We start from the raw sequence: 27,557 nt of genomic DNA on the forward strand, positions 1-27,557 counted from the left end.
GCTATGTAAATACAGGTAGTCTAAAGTGTCTATGTACTGTTGATTAACACTATCCAGCGAAGATATTACTTTTATTTACTATGAGCTTCAGCTGAAAATCTAAAAAAAAAAAAAAAAAACAAAAAACTTAATTTCTTTTCTTTAATGAGATTATTGTAGCTGTGATAATCAGCGGGCTGTGTGTATGTGAGGAGTGTGCTTACTCTGTCAACATATTCCGAAACATCTTCTCTAAAATTTCAATTTTGAGTGAATGGGAGAACTGTTAAATTGTTTAAGTCTTTTATTACTTAAATCCTATATTACTTCAATTGATTGCTCTGTATTTTTATGGCAAAGTTTTTGATATGTTGTCATGAATTTAAATGAAAAATCTGTTCAGCATGAAAACAGGAGTATTTATTTTCCAAAAGGATTCTCCCATATGTCATTTACAGAACAGAGTCAATTCTTCAGGGCGTAGACGTGTACATTTCCTTCTGTTGGTGTGGAAGTAAGCAAAATGCCGATGATTATACATTCTTCACAGGATTCTCTGCAGCTTCAGGTAAAACTGTTAAGATGCAGAAAAATAAAAATAAGCTGCTAGAGATTCATAATTACAAATCGGGAAATAAAAATAGAATCATTGCTTGAATTTCATATTTCTCTCTAGGGAATTAAAAGCAGTATATAAACATTGTTTACAAATGTCCATATAGTCCTATGCTGATTCCATATGTGAGCAATTGACCTTCTGTCGAAGTCACTGTTGCATTTGTTTTTCAGACTGGAAAGTACTTGTCTGCCAGAAATTTTGATTTCTTCATCTGAAATGAGGGGATAATATATCTGAAAGCATATATATTTTGTAGCATGAAAAAATTGCTTTTGTATTCTAATATATGACTGAAAAAACCTCATATTTAAAAGAATCTAGGGAACAAGTTGCCATATCCAAGATAAATTGTACGATAAGTACATATTCCATGAATTTATAGCAAATAAATATTTCACAAATAATAATAAAGGAACTATTTTACAGCCTCATTCCCACAACTAATAGCAATGGTGCACACACACTCATATGTGACTATATATACATATATATGTATATATAGTATATATATATGTATATGTATATATATAGTCACATATTATATATAAGGAGAGATGGTTCCATGCATATCATTAGCACTGTCTTCATCGTCATTAGTACCGCCATAGAGCTGTTACTTCTTTTTTATATATGATCATGTGTGTATGTGCATGTGTATTCCAGGTACAATCGAGAATTTCTGCATCATTTCAAATATGCCGCTCTCTTATTACCAGATCAGTAAAAGGTAGTTTATGAATTATAAAATTATACACATAGACATCTTCTACTTGTTCAATATTCATTAAAGCTCAAAAAATATTTGGATTTCCATTCAAAACTCTTCCCTATCTCTTTGTCTATCTTCTTTAATTTTCACTGTTGGTCAATTTTAAATAGCTACCTTTTGTCAAACAAATTCCAACATTAGGCTGCCTAACCTTGGTCTCAGAGTAGTCATACATAATACCGTATTAAGGCCTTGTCCTCCCTAAAGTCTTGACCATAAAAAAAAAAATGTAAGAAAGAAAAATACTGCAAATGTCAAATAAAGGCCCATTCTATAGTGTAATTGGTAAAACCCTGAACTGACCGTCATAATCCATTATAAGGTAATCAAGCAACTAAAGAGATTGGAAAGTATTATAAAAGCTTTATTGCAATTAATCATCATGGTCATTAGTTTATAGGGAGGTACTGTGTAATCGTACCCCTCTTTTTGCTTTCTCTTGAATGCCATATTTAAATATAAACTGATGGAATTCATGAGATATAAAGTGACATAAAAACAATGTTCTTCTGGCTTTCCAGTGGATCTTATTTCATCTAGGAGGTACATTTCCTCCATATGTATGTGATAATTATAGTCTCATAATTTGGATTTATTGAAGCTTGTTTTTAAGGAGCTTTGGGGCTGATAGTAGGGTCTCCTTTTCCTCTTGTATTTTCATTTGACCAGCTTTATTGTCTGTGACTTCCCCACATTAATAACATAATTACTGTGACCAGTGCTTTGATTGTTCAATATGAATGTGGAAAGAGATGAGTTATATTATTAGATAAAACACTGGAGACAACATATTATTAAATAAAGCTATATCAATCAGCCAGGAAAAAAGTAGTAATACTCCTGGAGGGTCATTTCCAATAGTTGATATAATTATCATTGCAATGGCCATATAAATGAGCAAAAAGCTAAAATAAAAGAAGAAAAAACCAGAATAGCTTAATAGTAACTTCTTGCTTTGATTTCACTTGAATTTTGTTTATTTAATACTATATATAAGTATCATTTTTGTTAAATGGCATTGATAGGACACTCAGGATGAAGTAGAAAATTTAGAAGAAATATTCGAAGACCACACTTACACCATCATTAACTAAACTTAACTCAAATGCCCAAGTGTAGGCTTGACCAGTAATATACCTATGAAGGAAGCTGGAAAACAATCTGAATGACACACATTTAGATTTGAACAGAGGCAGAGAAATATGTTCTTGGAAAAGACTCAAAATAATAAATGTGTCATTTCTCCTTAAATAAACGATATCTTTCATGGTATTACGAAATAGTATTTTTGGTGTTTACTTTCCTGGACTTAGATAAGTTGACTGAAATTGACCCAGAGGGGTAAAGAAGCAGAAATATGAAGTCAAGGTATCTGTAGGACAATGCTCTCCCTAAAGGCTCCAAGGGAGGATCCTTCCCATCTTTGTTTTTTTCTTCCCTCTTAGCTTCTGATGTTGCCAGTAATCCGTGATGCTCCTTGTAAATGCATCCCTCTAATCTCTACTCTCTTCACACAAGCGTCCCTTCGAATGTCTGAGCTTTCACATTGGCCTCCTCCTCTGCATGTCTATACTTCTTCTTTTCTTATAAAGACACCAGCCGTATTGTATTAGGTCTCGTCTTAACCAGGTTACATCTATGAAGATCCTATTTCCAAATAAGGGCACAGTCCTGGAAACTGAGGGTTGCAATTTCAGTGTATTTTGGGGTGACACAATTCAAACCACAGCACCATCCTAATGTTTCACTCACTAATGAATTAATATGTATTGACATATAAACATTTTTACATTTACATGGTGACTTTCTAAATCATACTGTGTTGTATAGTTTGGTCCACCAAGAGGACCAAATGGAATCACCTACCTTAATCAATTCTACTATGTTGCCTAAGCAGTGAACGCCATTGATGCTCAAATACAAGAATACCTTTCATTTTACCTGTAGAAGAAAAGTAATAGAATCCACCTTTGTTACTTTCCTGTTTCTCTCTTTTTATCCTGACTTCTCTTTTTGTTGTTCTTGCTATGTCTGGTTATTGGTGTAGGAGCAGAAAATGTTTCCTTTATTCTCTTCTAGGTTCTTTGGCTGAATTAAATTGACATAAAACAGATTAACACGATAAAAACAAATTTAATTTTGTACTTATAGGAGCCCCACCAAAAATATAAGCCTCAAGGGAATAACCAAGCAGGCAGATTTTTTACATTTTAGACAGAAAAAAAAAAAAAAAACATTGTGAAGAACTGATAAAACAAAGAAGTTGGGGTATGGGGTGGTAAATTAGTGAGGTATTAACAAGTTTTGTTGGCATAGCCTCTTTGGCCTTAAATTTCCTATTTTCCGTAGTAAGGATGTTTTCTACCTTTCTGGTACAGGGAAGGTGCCTTTCATATGGAAGGTTTATTTCCTACTTTTACCAAGACAAAGAATGGTCAGAGTGTCCTTCTTGCACTGGCTGTTTTGTGAGTAACTTTAATTCAAAATAATAATTATGCTAAAATGGCATATTATGGGGTTACATATTCTGCCCTCCTTTATAGTCAGTTTTGGTTCTAATTCTGATTAGTGCATGGCCACTGAACTACTCTCCACTGTTATAGCAATGGTTAATCCCTTCAGGACAATGTTGAATAGAAATAGGGAAGGGGAACAGCTTTGCCTTATTCTTAATCTCAGGTTAAAAAAAAAAAATCTCAGGTGAAGAGTTTTTAACATATCATAATTTAGTATGATGCTAATGGAAATGTTTACAGATGACTTTTGACAGGTTGAGGAAGCTATTTACTATTCCTAGCTTGCTGAGAATTCTTAGAAATTAATGCTGAATTTTGACTTTTTTTTTTTTTTTTTTTTTTTTTGCTTCTATGTACATGATTATATGTTTGTCCTTTCACATTGTTATTTTGGTAAATGAGACTGATTTTTTTTTCAAATGGTGATTTTACTTTTCATTTAAGATAATATTTTATTACGGGACGCCTGGGTGGCTCAGTCGGTTATGTGGCTGACTTCAGCTCAGATCATGATCTCATGGTTCATGGGTTCGAGCCCCACGACAGGCTCTGTGCTGACAGCTCAGAGCCTGGAGCCTGCTTCGGAATCTGTGACTCCCCCTATCTCTCTGTCCCCTTCCCAGCTCATGCTCTGTCTCTGTCTCTCAAAAATTAAATAAACGTTCAAAAAATTAAAAACAAAAGATAAAATTTTATTACTTCTAATGCTTTTCACAGAGGTAGAAGCTGGAACTGATTAGTGAGTATTTTAAGAGATTTTGCACATTAATTTTTTAAAAAGAAAAATACATTAATATAATTTTAAAACTGTTAAAATTCCAATTTTGAGTTGATAGAGCAGCAAATGAAGTCTACAGTATGGAATACAAACTTTAGAAACTTTTCAATATAGAAAAAAATGAAAAGAACTAGAAAGAGAACAGGAGAAATAGATATACAATATGAGAGGGATGGAATAAAACACGAGTATGCACATCAAAAACAAAAATCTAAGAGATTTAAATACTATTCATATACAAGCAGAGACAATATAAAAGAAAATTTCATGAGCTGTTTTTTTTAACATAGCTGAATTTGTATATCAGAATGTGAACTAGGTTTCTGACTACATTAATAAAAATAGACCCTTTTCTAAAAATATCTTATAACATTTAAAATACAATGATAACAAAAATATATCTACAATAATGACGCAGGATTAATATTTTGATTTCTGTAGTATAATATGTCTGAATAGCCTTAAACTTTTTTTTTTTTTTAATCTAACATCTAGAGGTTGGAAGAATTCTCTGTTGGGATTTGAAAAATATTTTCATACAAAATTTTCTGTTCTGTATTTGTAAAGATGGAAAGTTTTTAAAAGTATCATATCTCCATTTGAAAAAAAATAAATGGTAAAAAAGGAACATGTGAATAACATTAACCAAAATAAGGGACTAAAAAATAAGATTAAAAAAATGATTGAAAGTACTATTTATGACTACATAAATTTAAGTAAAACTATGGTTACTGTATTGAATAGAATTCAAAATATTTTTGCAAAGATATATGATTACAGTATTATAGTATTATGGGACTTACCACAGATTAAAATATAAACAAGAGAATAATTTATTTCTTAATGCTTAGCCTTAGTGCATTTAGTGCTTTTACTTGTTTACATTATAAATGAGAATTATTTTTTGAAATATTGAAAGAAATTAAATATATGAAGCTCCATTTAAAAATAAAAACAGCAGGGGCGCCTGGGTGGCGCAGTCGGTTAAGCGTCCGACTTCAGCCAGGTCATGATCTCGCGGTCCGTGAGTTCGAGCCCCGCGTCGGGCTCTGGGCTGATGGCTCAGAGCCTGGAGCCTGTTTCCGATTCTGTGTCTCCCTCTCTCTCTGCCCCTCCCCCGTTCATGCTCTGTCTCTCTCTGTCCCAAAAATAAATAAACGTTGAAAAAAAAATTTTTTAAATAAAAACAGCAGCTAGTATAATTCCAAGTATTAAAAGTGTTGTTTGTAAGCTCATAAAAGCTTTATGTAAAAGGTAAAAGCTCTACGTCATTTCTCACAATAAATACAAACCATATAATTTTCCTAAAAGAGATGTAAATCAAAATTTAACAAGGGAGAAGTCATCCTTAAACTATATGATTCACATTGCTTAAAAAAATATATGTTTGAAGATATATTGAGACATATTGTGAAAAAAGAAAGTGAAAAGAAAGTGGACCTGATATCAATGTGCAAAGAAGAATTCATAACAACATTGCATTAAACATGCATCAATGTACTGATAAAAGCCTGAGAGGGCGCTGGGATGCACTGTTATTGACTTTTATAGACATATTAATACTAGAATGTCAAATATGTAAATTAGGCAATTTATAGTAAAAAAAAAAAAAAAAAAGGAACTGGCAGACATGAAATGAAATGTAAGCCTTTCCACATTAAAAGGCTTTCTGGAGCACCTGGGTGGTTCAGTCGGTTAAGCGTCTGACTTTGGCTCAGGTCATGATCTCATGGTTCATAAGTTCAAGCCCCGTGTTGGGCTCTGTGCTGACGACTCAGACCCTGGAGCCTGCTTCCAATTCTGTGTCTCCCTCTCTCTCTCTCTCTGCCCTCCCGTTTGCATTCTGTCTCTCTCTCAAAAATAAATAAACATTAAAAAAAAAAAAAAAAGCTTTCTAAGTTGCCCATGCTTTTCTAGTGACTTGTTTGGTAATGGAGTATAGGAAAGGGTGTCCAGATTTTGTAGATAAGCGCAGTATTGAACCAGATCTCAGTGTTGAGTTGGATAGAAATAAAGCACAGACCACATATTTAATTCTACAGTTGGTAAAACCTGAGTCCCCTTGAAAATATGACCAGCATAAAAGGAGAGAAAAGAAATGTGATTAAAACTGGGGTATATGATTGGATCAGTTGTTTCAGACTGATTAAAGATTACTCCTAGAAGATAGTTTTAAAGTTTGGCTTTATGGTTTCCTTCATCTTTCAGTCTGATTTAAAACATCACTTTAAATGACTCTGCAGAGTATAAAAATATCAAATCATTGTGTGGCACACCTGAAACTAAAATAATGTTATATGTCAATTAGACCTCAAGAGATAAATGACTGTTTTTAAATATTAGAATAAAATCAATTCATATGTCCATTTCTTATTTTAATTTACTTATACAAAAATATTAAAAAGTAAAATGAAAGCAACTTGAGTTGGCAAAAATAAGCTCTCTTCTTTTGGGTGGAAATGGATAGTGAAAACAGTAAGATAAACCTAAATGCAGTTTGTTTCCACAACTTGGAGCTTCTTTTTAAGCTTCAGAGAAGTCACTGAAGAATTTTAATTAAGGAGTCAACAGTGACAAATTTGTGCCATCAATTGGACACTCAAGACAATATAGAAACATACTTCTCAAGTTATAATGAGTATATAAGTAACCTGGGGTTTTATTAAAATGAAGATTTAATAGACTTTGGAGTGAAGCCCAATAGTCTGAATTTTTAATGGATTAAATTAACAAAGATGAGGAGAAAAATTTTGGTTACTTTACTGCATATGTATTCACAAGCATAGGCAAATACATATTGTTTAAACTATCACTCTGGTAAGAAAAAAACATGTATTTTAGAAGACATTTTTGTTTTAGATTCAGATTGATTTATTTATTATAATAATAATAGAATCTTTTGACTATACATAACTCTATATTCCAAACAGCTAGAAACTTTTGAGTAGTAATTGTTCACCATCTAATAACATTTTTCCTGGATATCTAATGCACTTTTGGACAAAATAGCTGCCTTCCAGTGATTTCCAATTTATCCAATTTTCCAGCATCTTGTCTACCCGCACAATGACAGATTACTGTTTCATTCTGTCTACTCTGAACAGCTAAGCCAATTGTTTTCAATCTTTTTTTTTTTTTTTTTCCTTCAGCAGTCTTTCTCTTAAAACCTTTAGAGTGGTTCCTGGAGGGATTTCTTTTTAAATCTCTCTTTAAATGTTTATAGATAGATTTCTCTCATCATCCAGAGTAACCGACAGAGAGATAATGATAATTTCCTTTGCATTAGGGCAAGTTCTATTGTTTCCTTCATCTTGGCAGTCTGATTTAAAACACCTTTATAGATCTGATAACTTAGTTTAGAGGTTCAGAAAATTTAAGGACACAGAGTTTCCATATCTATTTGGTAAATTATTATTACGTATTACTAACCTATCTAAACTCTGTGGTCTCCTTAAAATAACAAAGTGGAAATAGTGAATACTATGTACAACAAGAGTTTTCTTAAGAAGAGATCTGTTTCAGCAGTTGGTCGGTAATTCAATGCAAAATCGTCGATAGTTCCAAATGCTGTTTAGGAATGAGTCTGAGCAGGGAAATTATAAAGTGGGAGTTCTCCCTACAGAACATCAATAATCACCTACTGATTTGGGGATGGACCAGTCTCCATTATGCCTCCAAAGGCTATCACCTGACAATTCAACTACTTTTCCTGCTTATAAGTGGAAGTGTGCCAGGTGATTCCATTCTCCTATGCAAATTTCCAGAAAGCCCTTATAAAGATTTACATTAAAATTACATGATGTCAAGTGCTAGCCATTACTTTTTTGTTCAATGATAGCCTCTCAGAAAAATATTTGATGAGATCTCTAATTTATTTAATTATTGAACAATGCAGTCAATATTGTTTATCATATATCAATACTTCTATGTGGCTTTGTAATGTTCTGTGAAGTAGATAGTGCAACAACCCATTTGAATAATCATTATATTCTTGCCAAGTGACTTATCTAAGGTCACTGAAGAAACCACAATATTAACTTCTTGACTCTTGGCCCACTGTCATATCTAATAAAGTATTTTTTTTTTTAATTAAAAATATCCATGGGACAGGGGTACCTGGCTGGCTCAGTCAGTTAAGTGGCCAACTCTTGATTTCGGCTCAGGTCATGATCTTGGGGTTTTGTGAGCTCAAGCCCCGCATCAGGCTCCGTGCTAACAGTGCAGAACCTGCTTGGGACTCTCTGTCTCCCTCTCCGTCTGCCACCCCCCACCCCGACTCATGCTGTCTCTATCTCTCTCAAAATAAATAAATAAAAGTAAACAAAATTAAAAAAAACAAATACAAATAAAAATTAAAAATATCCCTGGGAAAGATATTTTAAACAGATATTACCTCATATTTAGGAAATATTAACTCATGTGAGAGTTATTAAGACTCATCTGATGATACAAGTTGATTCTTCTTTTGGACACTATAGAATGACCCTTAGAATTCTCTTGAATATATCTATCTCTATCTCTATCTCTATCTCAATCTCTATCTCTATCTCTATATCTGTATCATCTATCTATCCAATAATACTTATGATCGGCTTATGGTAACACTTTAGATAGAGGCTCTATTTATTACTAATTACATTTATCTTAGCTTCTTATTCATATTGGAATACCTCCTTGTAGCTGTTTGCTCAAAAGTTGACATGATGGAAGTGTTTAATCTTGGTATCATATGCTCTAAAATACAAAAATACCTGTATTTTTATTTCAGACAGTTTAATATTTGAGCAAATGTTATATATCCATGAACCTACTATACCTAATGCAGGCATGGTTTAGGCAAATTCATAATGTATAAAAATCATGGGAAGTCATATGAACATTCCATATTTTTTCTTATGAAAAAATATCATATTATCTATTTTGTGAACATTCAGGCATATACCTTACTAAAAGCTTATGAGAATTAATAACTGTCCCCTATGCTCAGAGTTTGTACTTATATAAAAGCAAGATAAAGTGATAGAGAAAAAAGGATAGAAGGAAAGAATGTTATCTTTAAAAACTAGAACATATAAATTGTCCTACTTGTCTATAGTTTCAAAACATTCAGCATATCTTAACAATCAACATATATAAAATACCAATGACATTTATATGTACCATTGGAATACAAATAAATGCAAGGTAATATTTTCTTCATGATACTTTCACAAATTTTATCACAGGTTTTATGGTGTATTAATTTAAGATATTGAAATTATTATCCACTATAATGCTGGTTGCAACATAGCTAAAGGATTTTAAACACTTTGTAAAAAACCCATTGGAGAAAATGCAAATGGAAATTGTGTCTTACGAGCAAATTTCTAATGGAAAAGCTCATCTGATGAAATGTGAATTTGAACCATTACAAAATCATGGCCTCTGAAAATTGTTTTCCCCAAAGACACTCTTTTCTTAGAGGTTTCATTGTCATTTGTAATTTCTGACAGCCTCTTTTTAGCAAACAAGTGGAAGTATGTGAATTAACTACTATAACTAACCTACAAGTGTAAATGATTTCTCTCGTAACTCTGTAACTGAGAATATATATCCTTATAAACTATTGTGTATGATATCACCTTTAAGTTTTGAAAACTAATTTAAACTCAGAAGAAAAAAAAAGGAAGTGAAATTTTGTTTCCATTATGACATTTCTGTGTTATTTTTAACTTTTAAAATATCTTTTATAATATTACTTCATAATATTTATACAGTTTATAATACATTATAGAAACATGTGTTGATTGAGTGTTGGAGATAAAAGCTAAAACTTCTGACAAATGTATTTTACTTGGAAATTCAGTCAATACATTATCAGACATGTATTATATACATGGCAAGATTATAATGTCAACCAATGTGACTTTGTTTAGAGCACACAGGATTTTGAACACCAGTGAATAGTTGGGAAAATATGCGGTAAAATTATACAATATTAGTGTGGATAATACCAGAAGGTCATGGTTCTTCTTGACATACAATCAGTAGAAAATACTTTGTTTTTTCTTTTAAATAGTGTAGTTATAAGATGTCAGGGGATGAAAAAAAAAAGGAAAAATTATTTGTCACTTTTGAGTAACTTGAGAATGTTGGCCTTTTCAAAATTGTAGTTGTTTCCAAATGTGTTTTACTTCTTAGCAATCATCTTTATACTAGCAGAGTTATTGCCTGGGGCTCCTTGAATTAAAATAAACAAGTCAGAGATAAATACTTTCCAGATTTAAAATGTTTTAAATTATCATATATATCATATATATCATATATAGTATTATTTCTGTCTCTATTCTTTTTCTTTCAACTTTTGCATTTTTTCTTGTCTTTCTGTTCTTATCCTTTCTCATTCTTTCTCTTTTATTTTCTTGCCTTTTTCTGTTCTGTTCTTTTTCTTTTGTCTTCCCTTGCTTTTCATTTCTTTCCTCTTTGTTGTTTCTCCCGATACATTCTGAATCTCAAAGATTATATTTGAGATGGACATCTTCTGGTCTAGGGAATAGGTGAACAGCACACATACTGAATTTCTAGAGACCCTCTTTACTTACAAATATTTCTAAGAACCAGTGATCCATTAACCCAATGTCATTATTATGATATTTTACATTCCAGTTCTCACTTTTGTGTAGATTTGTATTTAATTTTATATTTTAAAGTTTATTTATTTGTTTTGAGAAAGAGAGAGTGGAGGTGGGGCAGAAAGAGGGTGAGAGAGAATCCCAAGCAACTTCTGCACCCGCAGCATGGTTCCATTGTGGGGCTCCAGCCCATGAACCATGAGATCATGACCTGAGCTGAAATCAAGAGTCAGGACCTTAACTGACTGAGCCACCCAGGCGCCCCTGGCTTTTGTATTTTAAAACATGCATTAGTAATAGTCCACTTTGGATGATGTAATTACTCACTCACTTGCATAAGCCAGAAATTTAGAATCCATTCTTGATTCGTCACTTTCCTGTGGACCTCTGCCAAATCCATTTCAAGTCTACTGATTTAATCTCCTAAATAATATGCAACATGCCTACTTGTCTCTGTCTGAAACCATCAACTTAATTCATAAGAGGGAAAAAAATGACAACCCTTGGGATCTTGGCTTCAGTAATTGAGGATGATGACATCACTACTAAAATGAGAAAACATGAGGAAGGTTGGTAGCTGATGTCTAAGGAAAATTAATCTCCAAAAATATTCTCCCTGCTTCTACCTCCCGTGCTCTTTATTCATTCTCCTTCCAGCAGATCCTACTATGGTGGAAATTTAGCCATTTCACTCCTCTTTTTCAAATCACTCAATGGATCCCAATGTCCCTTGAAATACAAACTCTACGTCTCAAACTACAAAGCCATGAATAATTTGAGTTATCTGTATTTTTTAATTTACAGAACAAAACTCTTTTTTTTATTTTTAAAAGTTTATTTTTAAGAGACAGACAGAGACAGAGCATGAGTGGGAGAGGGGCTGAGAGAGAGGGAGACACAGAATCGGAAGCAGGCTCCAGGCTGGAGCTGTCAGCACAGAGCCCAACTTGGGGCTCGATTTCATGGACCTTGAGATCATGACCTGAGCTGAAGTCAGATGCCCAACTGACTAAACCACCCAGATGCTCCTGGGGCAAACTCTTAATTTCCCAAATATTCCAAGTTTTGTCCGATTTGAGGAATTGTTCCTCCAACTTCATTTTCTCTTTACCAACTCCTCACATCTCAGACTACTGCTTAAATGGCACTGCCTTAGTGAAGCCCTCTCTACTCTTCTAAGTGGTCTCCTCTACTGCTTTTCTGAGGCCATGTTTTGTATTCTGTGAACCATTTTTGATAACTGGGAATAATTTTATTTATGTGTGTGTTTATTTTCTCTAAGTCCAGTACGATGACGCAATTTCTCTTTCTGCAAATGTATGTCTGATGCCAGCACAGTGCCTGGTGGGCGAAAGTATTTGCTGAATATTTGCTAATGAATGAATACAAATATTTAATTAATTTATGGTTGCATTTTGACAGAGGCAATCTTAATTACAGTGTGTTCCTGGGTGTGCTTCTCTAAACTTTTGCTTAAATTACAGCTTGAGGTATTCCTGCTGTTATTTTTTTTCTTGTAGGGAATGACCTTCATAAATTACATACCCTATAATTGTATGAAGATGAAGATTTCCAGTTTTGTCTTTGAGTATTAGGTATACACGTTATTTTATGTATCGAGAGAAATATTTTCACTTACCATGTGGATTGTTTTAATGTTTATTTAGTTTGAGAGAGAGAGCTAGCACGAGGTAGGGAGGGACAGAGAGAGGGAAGGAGAGAGAGAAAATCCTAAGCAGTCTCTATGCTGTCAGTACAGAGTGGGACACGGGGCTCGATCCCACAAACCCCATGAGATCATGACCTGAGCTGAAAATAAGACTCAGATGCTTAAACTACTAAGCCACCTAGGCAACACCCATGTGGATTTTTATAGTCATATAGGAACTTTTCTTTATGAGTTTAAAAACAAGGAATACTAGTTAATTTGTTCTTTGGGGGAAACAAGATTTTTACCCCTTTTGGAATTTAAAGTTTTCTACAAATAATATTTTCTCCAGCCATATAGTCTGTAATTCATTTTCTGAATTTTCTTTCTTACTCTCTTGCACAGACTCATCTGTATACAAATATGCATTTTCCTCATGTTTCAGGGAAGGGCTATTATGTAGACATTACCATATTGATTTTTTTTTCTTTAGACCTGAACTATCAGTATGATTCTTAGTTTATTGCCAATATCTTTTTCTAAGTATCACCTTGGTCTTACTAGTTTTTTCTACTTATGTAGAATAAAAATTCAATGCCCAATCAATTGTATTGTTAAAAGGGCTTAGGAGACAGACATTTAGATATCCAAATTTTAACTTCATTGGAAATAGATTTTTATCAAGGATAGTTAGTGACTCCATTCCATATGATGCTAAAAATTAATTAAGAAAAATTAGGTTCGGGTGCCTAGATGGCTCAGTCAGTTAAGCGCCTGATTTCGGCTCAGGTCGTGATCTCACGGTTGGTTACTTTGAGTCCCGCCTCGGGCTCTGTGCTGACAGCTCAACTAACAAGATAACTAACTTCTATTTATCCTTCTTATAGAAGTTCAAATAAAACTCTTAAAAAAGCCTAACCTGACTTACTTACTGAATTCAGTGACCAGGATATTTTCCCTGCCTTTGCCCCTTTACAATACATGTAATAATTACTCTATAATATAATCTAATAATTCTATACTCATAGCTAATATATCTAATCTCCGTCCAACTTTTTTACCAGTTACTTAAAATTGTCTTTTACAGATTTTTAAAGAACAGCGCAATTTCCTACTTCACATTTGGTCAGTAGTTCATTATATCCTTGTCTCTCTCTCTCTTTATAATCTTTTATTTATTTATTTTGAGAGAGAGAGAGACAGCATGAGCAGAGGATGGGCAGAGAGAAAGAGGCAGACAGAGAGAATCCCAAGTGGGGTTCCATCTCAGAAACCGTGAGATCATGACCTGAGCCCAGATCAAGAGTCAGACAGACACTTAACCAACTGAGTCATCCTGCACCCCATCCTTTTGTCTCCTTAACAATATTTTAAGCAATATTGACTTCATGAGAGCTCAGATCAGTTGTTATTATTGAGTAGGATATTCTACATCCTGAATTTGTTTGATCGTTTCCTGTTAGTGTTAAGTAACTTGCCCCTATCTTGCCTGTTTTGCAACCTTACTGGATGTTAGGTTCACAGGCTTCATTACTTTATGTTAAACAATTTTGCAAGAATATTTCGTAAGTGATGTATTATTTACCATATCAGAAAGCACATGCCGGGTTGTCCCATTATTACTGATGCTAAGTTACATCTTGTCGCTCAGATATAGCAAACTTAAAATTTTCCTTTGCAATTTCTAAGTCATCGGTAGGATAATGCTTGGGCTTTATGCCATCATCTGTGCTTATTCACTGCATTTTTGAAGTCACCATATCTACTTCATAATTAAGCCATCTGAATTAAATTAAATGAAAATAGGGGCGCCTGGGTGGCTCAGTCGGTTAAGCGTCCGACTTCAGCTCAGGTCACGATCTCACGGTCCGTGAGTTCGAGCCCCGCGTCGGGCTCTGGGCTGATGGCTCAGAGCCTGGAGCCTGCTTCCGATTCTGTGTCTCCCTCTCTCTCTGCCCCTCCCCCGTTCATGCTCTGTCTCTGTCTCAAAAATAAATAAAACGTTAAAAAAAATTTAAAAAAAAATTAAATGAAAATAACTGGTTTCCTAGGGCAGCATTCATTGTTAGGGCTCTTTCACTCACCCAACAGCTGTAGCCAAACTCTACTGTTAGGCTAAATGAAGACTTTTTGAGAAAATAGGGGAGATATCAAAGGCTCCAAAAAGGATCTCTAAAAAGTAGGGCAGCTGGAAGGTGTTGTCTTGGAGACTGTAATCGGGTCAGGGCTTCACCATGACTAAGGCTCTCTCATGTCTGTTGCCATATGGGTGCAACATCATTCTGTCCTACTGTTGGACAATTTAATTTTCTTCTTAAGAGGAAGAAAATCCACCAGTAATCAAACCAGAGGGGAAGGATGCCTTCTTTTCCTTTCTTAGCCTCACTATTAAACCTATAAAGAATGAATCTGGTTGATTTGTCTTGGGCCTGCCATGGCTACAGAGATTTGTCAGCCTTGGTCGTGTAGGAGTGAATGGCAGTGGCACTGGGTCAGGCTGAGAATCATGAGTCTGTGGCCATTGTTAGAAACCGGGCAAGGAATTATTATGAACTGGAAAGTTACCTCAATTTGGGTCTACCAGAAGTTGTAAAGAATGTCATTTTATATGGCTATAAAATTCAAAAAGGGAAGAAAGTTTAATCATGAAAACAATATATTTTTTTTTTTAACCAGAGCTTGAGCTCAATTATGTCTTTTATATCTTTTAATATACTGAGAAGTACTTTTTCCTCAAGTAATAAGTGATTAACTACTAAAAAGACTTCAGGGACTGGTTCAACTCATATAAATGGACATATGGATTCACTAAATGAAACTTAGTTTATTGTGGGAAATAGCTATCATTAGAAATAAAGCTTATTGGGTAATATATCTTACAATTTTAGATATGATTTTATAAATTATACCAATTTGTATTTTTATCTCATTAATCCAACGAGTAACCTACTCTTATGGTCACTGAATTAATCATGTACAACCTAACATTAATATATCTAGTCAGTGACCATTGGCCAATGAAAGAAAAACAAAAACAAACAAAAAATTCTAGCATATATTCTCTGAAGTTCCTTATGAAAATAAATTATCTCCAGAAAATGATATAGAAAAGAAGAGGTGACAAAATAAAACATATATGTATTTTTTCTAATGTGACAAAATCAAAGTAATTCTTAACCATTTTATCATTTATTTCAATACTATTAGTAATTACAAATGTATTTGAAAATTCTTAACAAAGATGCACTATTATAAATTACTGAAATAACATGTGTCAATATAGTTGGTAGAATATGTTTGCTTCACCAAGTAATTTTGTAAATATTTGTTTTCTTAAAAAGATTGGCAGAACAAAAAAATAACAATTACATTTTTTGAATCGAACATTTTAATTATAGAAGCAAATAAAACTAGTTTCTAAACTATAGCCTGCTCTACTAGAATGCCTGTTTTGAAATGTGAATTTGTTCCAACAGGATGGATATCTTTGGGGACAATTAGAGCATAATGTCGAGATGGGTTTGCTCATATGAGATTTTGACCTAAGGAAATATTAGGTGAATGCAGAAAAATGCACCCTGCTGAATCAGGCACACAGGAACACACAGAATGCATGGTGTGTGTGTATATGGGTACAACTCAGACATCTACCAGCTGCCTCAGTTAACTGTGTGTCATGACCTATGTCCACCTATATTGGGGAATACAATAATCTCATTACAGAAAATCTCCCTTCCACTACGTCATAACTCACAAGCTGTAACTGCTCCACGATCCACTTCTATAAGGAAATTTCAGGGTGAAGTGCCATAATTACTGTAGTATTTATTTAACTATTTACTATGTGTAAAACTGTGTTACCATTTTTAGTTTTAGGTTTTTTTAAATGTTTATTTATTTTTGAGAGAGAAAGAGAGACAGAGTGTGGGGGGGGAGGGGCAGAGAGAGAGAGAGAAACACACACACAGAATCCGAAGCAGGCTCCAGGTTCTGAGCTGTAGGTACAGAGCCCAACGTGGGGCTCGAACTCAAGAACCTTGAGATCATGACCTGAGCAGAAGTCAGACGCTTAACTGACTGAGCCACCCAGGCACTACTAAAAGGTGTTACCATTTTTAGCTAGGTTCCTATCTTTTTCTCCCCCATCTGTCACTGATAAAGTTTGTGTATTATGCTGTATCTGCATGATTTTTATTGCATATGTGCATGGCCGGCTGATTTTTAGGACTGAATACTGCATTAGAGCAGGACAGATAGTGTATGGGTTTTTAGGAAACGTCCTGACCAAAGCGACAGAATGATCAAAACAATTTCTGAGGAGTTTTAATAATTGAATGTTGCCATACATAATTTGATTTTATGTAATGTTTGAAATTAATTATAATGAAGTTTGCAAAGATAGTAATTTGAAATCGCACATAGGCCTATCTCGACTCTACTTATATAAATATGCATGCTATATTAGAACTAATTTCCATAAAACATGTTATTTATGGATATTAATTATAAACTAAATATGGTATTGTTAAATGGTAGGATATTTTTAATGCTGTTATTTCATTTAAAAGGGTTTAATGTTACATTTGGGTAGTAATTGTGGAATGATTTATAAAATGTTCCGTATTACCTTTGAAAAGAGAAAATAAATAAACATCATCAAGAAGAAAATAAAAACATATATGCCTACGTAATTTATACAATATAAGTAATTTTATTTGAAAATTAAAATAGCAATTTAAATAGATTTACTTATATTTACCTGAATATATTTAGGTAAAGGTTCAATTTCATGTCAAAGTTTCATATCAAAACATCTGATAATCTGCATTACGTTTTTCATAACCAAGAGCTTTTAGAAGAGTTAATTAACTTTTTTCAACCTCACATTTTTCATTAAAAAATACAAGGTATAAAATTTTAGTGTGACATTAATAAGAACATTTATATGAAATAGACCTAACTGCCATGCTTACCATAAAACATGCATAAACTATGTTCTTTTCTCCCTCTCCCTCTTTCTTATTTTGAAACCACATATTAATTGTGAATATTTTTAAACAAGAATCAAGCTACAGCTCTTGATGAATTATCATAAAGAGGGCCAGGAAAGAGACTGGAACTAGATAAAAAACATTTGGATAGAAAATAAAAATAGCAGTTAAATGTGTAAAATTCATACTAATATCTGCACCTATAACATAATTTACACCTAGAACTTAATGTGTACAGAATGGTTGAATCTATTTTTACAGTCTTATTCAGGTTTCTGACATCTTATTAAAATTTTGATTTGCCTTCCTAAGCATCTGGTCCTTAAGTAAGGATATGGCACCAGCTTCCTCTTTTTGGAGATTCCTGAGTGCTTCATCTGTCAAAATGATTGGAAGGCACTAATAGCATTTCATAGATGGGGGCCAACGATGCCAGATGTCCTGCAATCCTACACTGCCTCCCCCAATCAAATGTCCCAGTGTATATCCACATGGTGATAATCTGTAACTATTTAGTCAAGCAACAAAATCTTTACATGTAGATACTTTCGGAGGGTTTAATATAAATTAAAATTTTCAAGAATATAACCACTATATAAACTAAAGGAAAAATATACCCTGCTCATTCCAGAAACTTCCAAGAGTTTTCAACATTTGCTAAATTGTGTAGCAATGGGAATCCTATTTATGTTATTTGAGTCATCAGTAGAGTACTGTAGCAAGCTGTATTAGCACATCTGTACCTTGTCACATCCAGGATAATTGTAGTATTTAAATATATAATGATTTAGTCCACATTAATAGAAAAGGTGTCCACAAAATTCATTTGAGTATTTCAACTTGGGCATTAGAGTATAACCAGAAATGTACAGTTCCCAATGTACCTACCATTTTTTGTATTAAAATAATAAAAATAATAATGTAGAGACTATTTAATAAAGTTGATACATATGTATATATGTATGTTGCACATATATACATATGTATATAATGCAATAATATATCATGCTATTAATATAATAATATATATTTAATTTTTGAAATCTATAAGCATAGTTTGGAAACAAAGTAATGCCATATTACTACTAGAATGTCGGCAGCACGTTTTAATATTTTAATCACAATGGGAAGAAAGGCACTAGACATTTTAATCCCTCTTTGTAATTAAAGTTGCAAAGAGCAAATGTTCTTATTTGGGTTAGGAAAAGTAAGTGATACACTTTTAATTTGAATGAGATATCCTGAAAGTCTCCTGAAATTAATTAGGGTTTTCTCAGAGGCCTTCTAGAATGCATGTATCTTAACAAGGTCCTCAGCCCTGCAGGCACTTAGAGAATTCTGAAGTTAAAAAAAAAAAAAAAAAAAAAAAAAAGACTCCCTCCTTGTCCAAACTTTAGTCAGGAACCTGTGGGTTCTCTTTCCAATTCTAGTTTTAGCAAAGAATAATGGTTAGCCAATTGATCTAGAATCCCCTCACCCCTGATATTTAATCACTTTGGCCTGTCTTTAGCAAAACTGCATTTTGACAAGAATTCCCCTACCTCTGACATCTCATCAACTACTCTTTGGCCAAACATTCCCAGCTGTCTTTGGTGTATTTGGGATTGAGTTCAGTGTGTCCCCTTTGTTGTTATAGCCTCTGCAATATTGCAATAGTCCTGAATAAAGTCTTCCTTTCTGTTTCTAACAAGTGTCAGTTGTAAACTTTTCTTTTTAAGAAAACTCAGTCATCTTTCCATGGGGAGAAGAGTCAAGTCAACAAAATGTAAAGTATTTCAAACCATAAAAACCCTGGAAAGGATTATCACACAGGGTATAAAATGCAGAAGGTTGATTTGGCATGTGAATAAAAACGTGCGATTTAAAACCGTATGAAGAACAGTTATGTTCCCAGATCTCTTACCATTACTGATCAGCTTGTTCATGACTCTTCTTTTAGCATAGCAGAGGGTGGGAGATTTATTTTGTAGAGAGGCTTGTAAGATATTACTCATATGTTTGCTCGTGTGCTTTTCTTCAGCAGGGTTCACGGATTAGAAATAGGTAGAAATCACACAGTAGACTTCACTCAGTGAAAAGGTTGGCAACGTGCTGGTGAAAAAAAAATAAATAAATAAAGGTGTGAAAGAGGATAGGTAAGAGATCAGCAAACCTTTTAAGTGAAGGGCAGGTTGTAAATAGTTTCAGTTTGTGAGCCATACAGTCTCTAACAAGTACTCCATTCCAACCTTGAGTGCAAAAGCAGCCATAGGTGATATGTAGAGGTGGGCTGGTTTCCAGTAAAACTTTTTGGGTTTATTTATTTATTTTGAGACAGAAAGAGAGTGTGTGCACAGGAGGGGCAAAGAGAGAGGGAGAGAGGGAATCCCAAGCAGGCCCCATACTGTCAGTGCAAACCAAACCAGGGCCAGGAACGGTGAGATCATGATCTGAGCTGAAATCAAGAGTCGGACGCTTAACCGACTGAGCCACCCAGGCAGCCCAGAACTTTATTTTAAAAATAGCTGGTGGGTTAGAGTTGGCCAAAGAGAGGTAGTCAGCCAATTCTTGTTTTAGTTTACTGACAATGGAGTGTTTAAGTTATTCAGCCATAGAGTCCCCCATATTGATTCCCAAATATGACTGCATGTAAGAATCCTAAGAGGAGCAGTTGTAAAGTCGTAATGTCCAGTACCAAGTTTCAGAAATACTGGTATAATCTTAGTTGAGGCCAGGTCACCAGAACTTTAAAAATCTCCCCCAAGTGATTCTAATGTGAAGCAAGTGTTGAGAACAGCCATAGGCATTTGATGCTCATAAGGATTAAGTATCCACAGGGGGGCTCTCATGGAATGGGAGAAGGCAAAGGTGCCAATGGTTTGGAAGTCTTAATGATATAGGAGAGTAGCTGCAGGGGAACTGTTAATACATGATAAGGGGATAAGAGATTGGTAAGAGATGTGTGTGCTTAAATTAGTGACTTCAAAGGAACAGCGGGTTTTGTAATTATTATTTCAGGGACTCGGTAGGCAGCCTCTAAAATTTCCCCATTGATCCATACATTTTAATATTTATACCCTTGAGGAAACCCCTGCCCTTGAGTCCTGGTTGAATTTATTAGCTCACTTCTTTCGTATACACTATGACAGAAGCAAGGGGATGTCCCTTCCAGGATTAAGTTACACAAAGACCGGCTTCCATCTTCGGAGCTCTCTCTCTGTTTCACTCTCTCTCTCATTCTAGGAGAAGCTGGCTGCCATGCTGAGAAATGCTATGTGGAAAAGCCCACATGTCAAAGAACTAATGTCACCAGTTAGCAGCCAGCAAGGAGTTATATCCTCCCGAAAACCACATGAGTGAGCTTGGAAATTGATCCTTCTAGTATGTGCCATTGGATAATGGCAGACCTCACCAACCTCCCGACTTTCAGCCTTATGGGAGACCCTTAATTAGAGGATCTAACTAATTATTGCTAAATTTCTTCACCTAGAGAAACTATGGCATAATGAATGTGTGTGTGTGTGTGTGTGTGTGTGTGTGTGTGTGTATGTGTGTTTAATGTTTATTTATTTGGAGAGTGAGGTGGCAAGGAGAGAGAGGGAGGGAAAGACAGAAGCCCAAGCCAGTTCCACGCTGTCAGTATGGGAGCCTAATGCAGGGCTAGATCTCATGACTGTGAGATCATGACCTGAGTTGAAATTGAGTCGCTCAGTCACTCAACCGACTGAGCCATCCAGACACCCAGAATGTTTGTTGTTTTAACCCACTAAGTTTTGCTGTAATAAGCTAAGGAGCAACAGGTATCTAATAAAATGGGTGATCTGGAGAAAGGAAGACTTAAGCAGAGAGAAGATAAAAGTCAGTAGATTATAAATATCATTCAGTGAAACTGAAATGCTTGTAGTTGGGGGAAAAGAGCTTATTGCTAACAATTTGGTTAACATGACTCATAATTCAGGGGGCATATGCTTACATGCGCCTCAGAGAATAGATGAGTTTATTCCTGCGTATAGGATTAAAAGTTTCCAAAAAGCACGGGGACCAAATAAGATAAGGACCTCACCCTTGAACTCTGATATCCAAGGCATGGGGCGGATGAAGAGCTCATGATCAGGGCACAAACAAGTTCATGGAGGAACAATTTGTGAAATATGGAGAGAATGCAGGACAGCTTTCATGACCGACTGAGTGATTAATTGGTTGATTTGGAGGGGTGTCAGTGGTATTTTGTCTTATTTCTATGAGTGCATAGAAAATGTTTTCTGTCTTTCCTCCTGGATTTCCTGCAATATAGTTAAGGTGAATTGATTTCAGAAAGTATACTGACAAAGCTTTAATGGTGTTATTAAGTTGGTTGAGAAAATAACCGATGTTATAAACTCAGGTTTTCAGCCAACTCTTGTAGCACTTTCAGAATGATTCCAGAAAAACCTTGAATAAATTGGATATTTGTATTAATTTTATGCCCTTTTATTGTGACTTTATAATAAATGAGAATTTTTTGGTAAATATTGGAAGTTAATATTCTATAGTTGGGAAAACCAATTTGAAACACCCAGACAGCAAGCCCATATAAAACTCCATAACACCACAGACTACAGCAAAAGAATAACTTAATGAACTTAGAAGACAAACTATGCACTTTGCGCCAAGCTTATTAAGGAAGATACAATTTCAATACCAATGAAATAAACTCCCACAAATTGATTTTTCTTTGTGTGCACTCATCAGTGTAAATACAATTAAATTATAAAGCCTGTACTTGTTCAGGAAAGACATTTTCTGTTCATATTCATGCTATGTGGGTGCTTTGGCTTCTGATACTTTGTTATATAAAAACCTTGAACAGTGACAACAAAACTCCGACAAGTACACGTTTGTAAAGCCTGTAAGTATCCTCACAACACGGATGGACCTAAATGGTATTATGCTAAGTGAAATAAGCCAGACAGGGAGAGAAAAAAAGGCATACTATTTTATTATATATGGAATCTAAAACAAACAAACAAAAAACAGAAAATGGTCTTATAAATACAGAGAAGAAACTGATGGTTGCCAGAGGGAAGGGGGTGTGTGGGGATGGGTGAAATGAGTGAAGGAGATTTAGAAGTACAAACTTCCAGTTATAAGATACAAAAGTCACAGGGATGAAAAGTACAACATAAAGAACATAGCCAATAATATTGTAAGGACTTTGCGTGGTGATGGATGATAATTACATTTACCTTGGTAAGCACTGAATCATGTACGCAATTATGGAATTGCTGTGTTATATACCTCAAACTAATGTAACATTGTATGTCAGCTATACTTCAATAATAAAAAAATAGTACAATGAAATGTTACAAATTTAAAAACACCTATGCATTTCCTTTAACAACTAACATTACAGTTTTCATCACATGAGAATGTCATGAATATCTTTTTGAAATAAACTATCATTTTATGAGACTTAAAGTTTTAAATCAGCACATTCTGTAATTTAAATAATAGGATCATTTTTCCCCATTACAATAGTATGAAAGACAAGAAAATCCAAAGTTGTGTTTTTTTTTTTTATTTTCAAAGAGTAAATTCACCTACAAGTACCACTTTTTAAGGGCTGAAGAGCTTCCAAGTACGATACAAGTTTATAAATTACCTAATTCAATAATTTAAACTTTACAAAAATCTCCTAAATTACTGTTAGGATCTCTGACTTTCTTTTCTTTTTTTTTTTTTTTTTTTTTTAATTTTTTTTTTTTGAACGTTTATTTATTTTTGGGACAGAGAGATACAGAGCATGAACGGGGGAGGGGCAGAGAGAGAGGGAGACACAGAATCGGAAACAGGCTCCAGGCTCTGAGCCGTCAGCCCAGAGCCTGACGCGGGGCTCGAACTCACAGACCGCGAGATCGTGACCTGGCTGAAGTCGGACGCTTAACCGACTGCGCCACCCAGGCGCCCCCTCTAACTTTCTGATAAGAACACTGATTCGGTGATTACCATCTTGCCCCATATAATGCAGTCAGAGTTACGATTTGGAATTTCACTTTTGCTGACACCAAATTTGATTAATCAGCTGAGTTAAGCTCCATGTAACCGAATACTCAATAACGGATGTTTTCAACAATCTCCATTTGGCTGAGAAGGGAGAAAAAGGGTCCCCTAGACCTGCCCCAGGTAAACATAGACATTCTAGAATGTGGTGAATGTGAGAACATTTAACTTTGAATCTAAAACAAATATTCAGTTTGGGGTTTTTGTTTGTTTATTTTTCGGTTTTGTTGTTGTTGCTTTGTTTCAAGTTTCTATAACATAGGAATCAACATAAGGAAAACACTATTCCACTCCCCCCCCCCCCCTTCCCGGTTACAGAAGGACAGAGATATGTTCAGCTGCACAAGTCAAGAAGAATGAGCAAGGGGCGCCTGGGTGGCGCAGTCGGTTAAGCGTCCGACTTCAGCCAGGTCACGATCTCGCGGTCCCTGAGTTCGAGCCCCGCGTCGGGCTCTGGGCTCATGGCTCAGAGCCTGGAGCCTGTTTCCGATTCTGTGTCTCCCTCTCTCTCTGCCCCTCCCCCGTTCATGCTCTGTCTCTCTCTGTCCCAAAAATAAATAAACGTTGAAAAAAAAAAATTAAAAAAAAAAAAAAAAAAAAGAAGAATGAGCAAGATGACTACGTTGCAGGATATGGTCTCCAGATAAAGCAGCCACATGAGCCGGGGTTGGAAGTGACGGAATGGAAAGTTACAGCCAATGAACAATTTTCCAGGGACCTTGATGGAATTGAGCATTAATGGATTTTGAAAATCTCTGTGATGATTCTAATGTGCAAGAAAGGCTAAGAACTCCTTTGAACAATATAGACCGACCTTTTTATTTCCTCTCTTCCCTCAGGGGTGTATATGCAAACACTCCAGGTCAGATATGAAGTTTTCATGACTATCAGACATCCAGACTCTTTACTCTTTTCCTTGGCCATCTTCCAAATGGTGCTTTTTCTCATGCTCTCATATGACTGCTCTGGATCCAGCCATCACAGCACCTCTTCCAAGAAGGAAGAATAGTAAATAAATATACTGCAGAGGAATAGAACAGACCTCTTCTTTTAAAACTTCTCAGAATTTACACATTTCTACTTCATGGGCCAAAAATTAGTCATATGTGTCATGCCTAGTGTCAGTAAAGGATTGGGAATATAGTATTTACTCCCGGTGATCATGTATCCCACTAAAAATTACAAGTCTCTTTTTTACTGGTGAAGAAAGAATAATGGATATTAGAGGTAATCAGCACTCTCTGCAAAAATTAGTACACATTCCATCATAAGTGTTATAGGAAATGAGGCACCAGGCAGTTTAAAACAATTTTTTTACATTTATTTATTTTTGAGAGACAGAGACAGAGCACAAGTGGGGGAGGGGCAGAGGCAGAAGGAGACAGAGAATCCAAAGCAGGATCAGGCTCTGAGCTGCCAGCACAGAACCCCACATGGGCCTCGAACTCACAAACCATGAGATCATGACCTGAGCTGAAGTCGGATGCCTAACCTACTGAACCACCCAGGTGCCCCCAGACAGACAGTTTTAATAGATTAAAATTACTGTCTTTTCCCCCCCTTTGGGGAAATACTGGCAATTTTGTTATGGAATTAAAACGATTACATCATAGCCCACAAAAACATAATTGTGGAAAAGAGCTTTTGTTTATTTATATTCAAACACACAAAATAGATTTTTTTTCTTTCTGATTAGTCCAGCCAAATGGAGGGAGCATTTATTTGTAAGTTATTATTGTCATCAGGTTTACATCCTTCCTTCATAAGAATAGAGCTTTGTTTAACACAAAAATCCTTGTAATAATTAAGCATAACTAAAAACTTATGCTATATCCTTACAAATTCTCAACTATATTTATATCAGTAATTGATAACCCTGGTCAACTTCAAAAATACTTTTCTGGTCTCACTACCTGCCTCATTTACATAGTATTAGGAAAATCCCAGAGTCAGGCGTTTCCAGCATACCTCCAGAGCTGTGATCACTAATTGCTGGATGTGCTAATAGAAAAATATTTTTGTAAACCATGCCATATTAAAGTGAGCATTTAATGTACAACTTAACATACATTTTAATATGACACGGATTGCAGGTTGTGAAAGTTAAAATTGTAGGTTGCATTGAACCTTTTATTTCCTAACTTTGCCTCATTATAGACAAGGATGCAGCCCCAAGATCCAAGAATTCCATAAAGATCAACATTGACGTTTGCTGTCTGGCGTCTCGCTAGCTTTGCCCCAACATCACACATACCAAGAGGTACAGAAATTGAACGAAGCCTATCATTACTGTATTGTTACAATCAGCTTCTAGCTTGTTTACAGTAAGGCACCACATTTGGAGGGGATAGGGAAGAACCATGTGGGTAAATTTTCACCATACAGAATGCTTCTCCCCACTAGGGATTCTATGGTGATCTCCCCAAATCCCTGATGGGAGCTGGGGAAGGGATGCTAAGTCTTATGTAGTTTAGAGGGAAAGAAAGAACTTTAAACTCACCCCCCTCATCTGAGTCAAAGAGAGACTACGTAAGTATTAGCAATTTTGAGGGAGAGCATGCTAGGCAGCTAGTAGCAGCCTAAATAAACTTGTCTCTTAGGAGCATCCCTGTTTCAGCACATCACATATTTCTTGCATTGTTTGCTTGTACATGTGTTACACACCTAGGGTTATGTTCTTGGGTTATATTAGTAAGAGTTCTATATCTAAAGGAAAGTGCGATATTCTCGTTAAATGTGAGAGGACTACTTTTGACATTAATATAAACAAGCAAATTTCTTCCTTATAATACTTTCAATCAGGTTATTGGAACTAAATGATATCCTTGGAATATGATTTTCCAGAAATTACTTATGACCACCAGATAGCCAAAATCTGAAATTAAAACAAATTTCTGTTTATTTTTTTTCAACGTTTATTTATTTTTGGGACAGAGAGAGACAGAGCATGAACGGGGGAGGGGCAGAGAGAGAGGGAGACACAGAATCGGAAGCAGGCTCCAGGCTCTGAGCCGTCAGCCCAGAGCCTGACGCGGGGCTCGAACTCCCGGACCGCGAGATCGTGACCTGGCTGAAGTCGGACGCTTAACCGACTGCGCCACCCAGGCACCCCAACAAATTTCTGTTTAGAAGCTTGACTTGTTTATGTAATTAGACTAATTATTTTATTACGAAATCAAGGTGTCACGCAGTAAAGAGTCAAGAAATATGCTATGGTAAGAAATTAAATTATGACCACAAAGGCCCTAGTATATTGATCCCACAAGCGTTTTCCATTTGTACAGCTATGTTCACCAAAAACAATAGCAAAAGCCAGAACACAAATGCTTGATGCTTGTTTTAAAGCCAAAAATAATACAGAAAAATTAACTTCCACTTCAGAGGTATTGAAAAATTGTTTAATCTATGACCCAATTTGAATCTCATTGTCTTGAGAAGTACAATATGTCTCCACGAGGAATCATCCCTATCACCTAAAAAGTAGCTGTAAATGATAGACTGTATCTGCTTACCCTGCTGGAAAAACACAGAAGTTATCCCAAAGATTTAATTAGATATGGACATTTTAAAAACTATATATTTTTATTTATTTATTTTATTTATATATTTTTAAAAGTTTATTCTATTC

General features: G+C 35.0%; 1 long non-coding RNA gene across 1 annotated transcript in view; it reads right to left on the minus strand.

Annotated features, from left to right (window-relative positions):
• Positions 1 to 377: 377 nt before the first annotated feature.
• The window catches only part of LOC123606162, a 40,434-nt gene continuing 13,254 nt past the window's right edge, over positions 378 to 27,557 (minus strand). Inside the window, exons 2-4 of the long non-coding RNA XR_006716142.1 lie at positions 24,744 to 24,918; positions 19,815 to 20,002; positions 378 to 553 (exon numbers count right to left, since the gene is read on the minus strand). This is a non-coding gene — a long non-coding RNA (uncharacterized LOC123606162). The remainder of the gene's footprint in view (positions 554 to 19,814; positions 20,003 to 24,743; positions 24,919 to 27,557) is intronic.

This window comes from Leopardus geoffroyi, chromosome A1 (genome assembly GCF_018350155.1).
Source record: "Leopardus geoffroyi isolate Oge1 chromosome A1, O.geoffroyi_Oge1_pat1.0, whole genome shotgun sequence".
Classification (NCBI taxonomy): Eukaryota; Metazoa; Chordata; class Mammalia; order Carnivora; family Felidae; genus Leopardus; species Leopardus geoffroyi.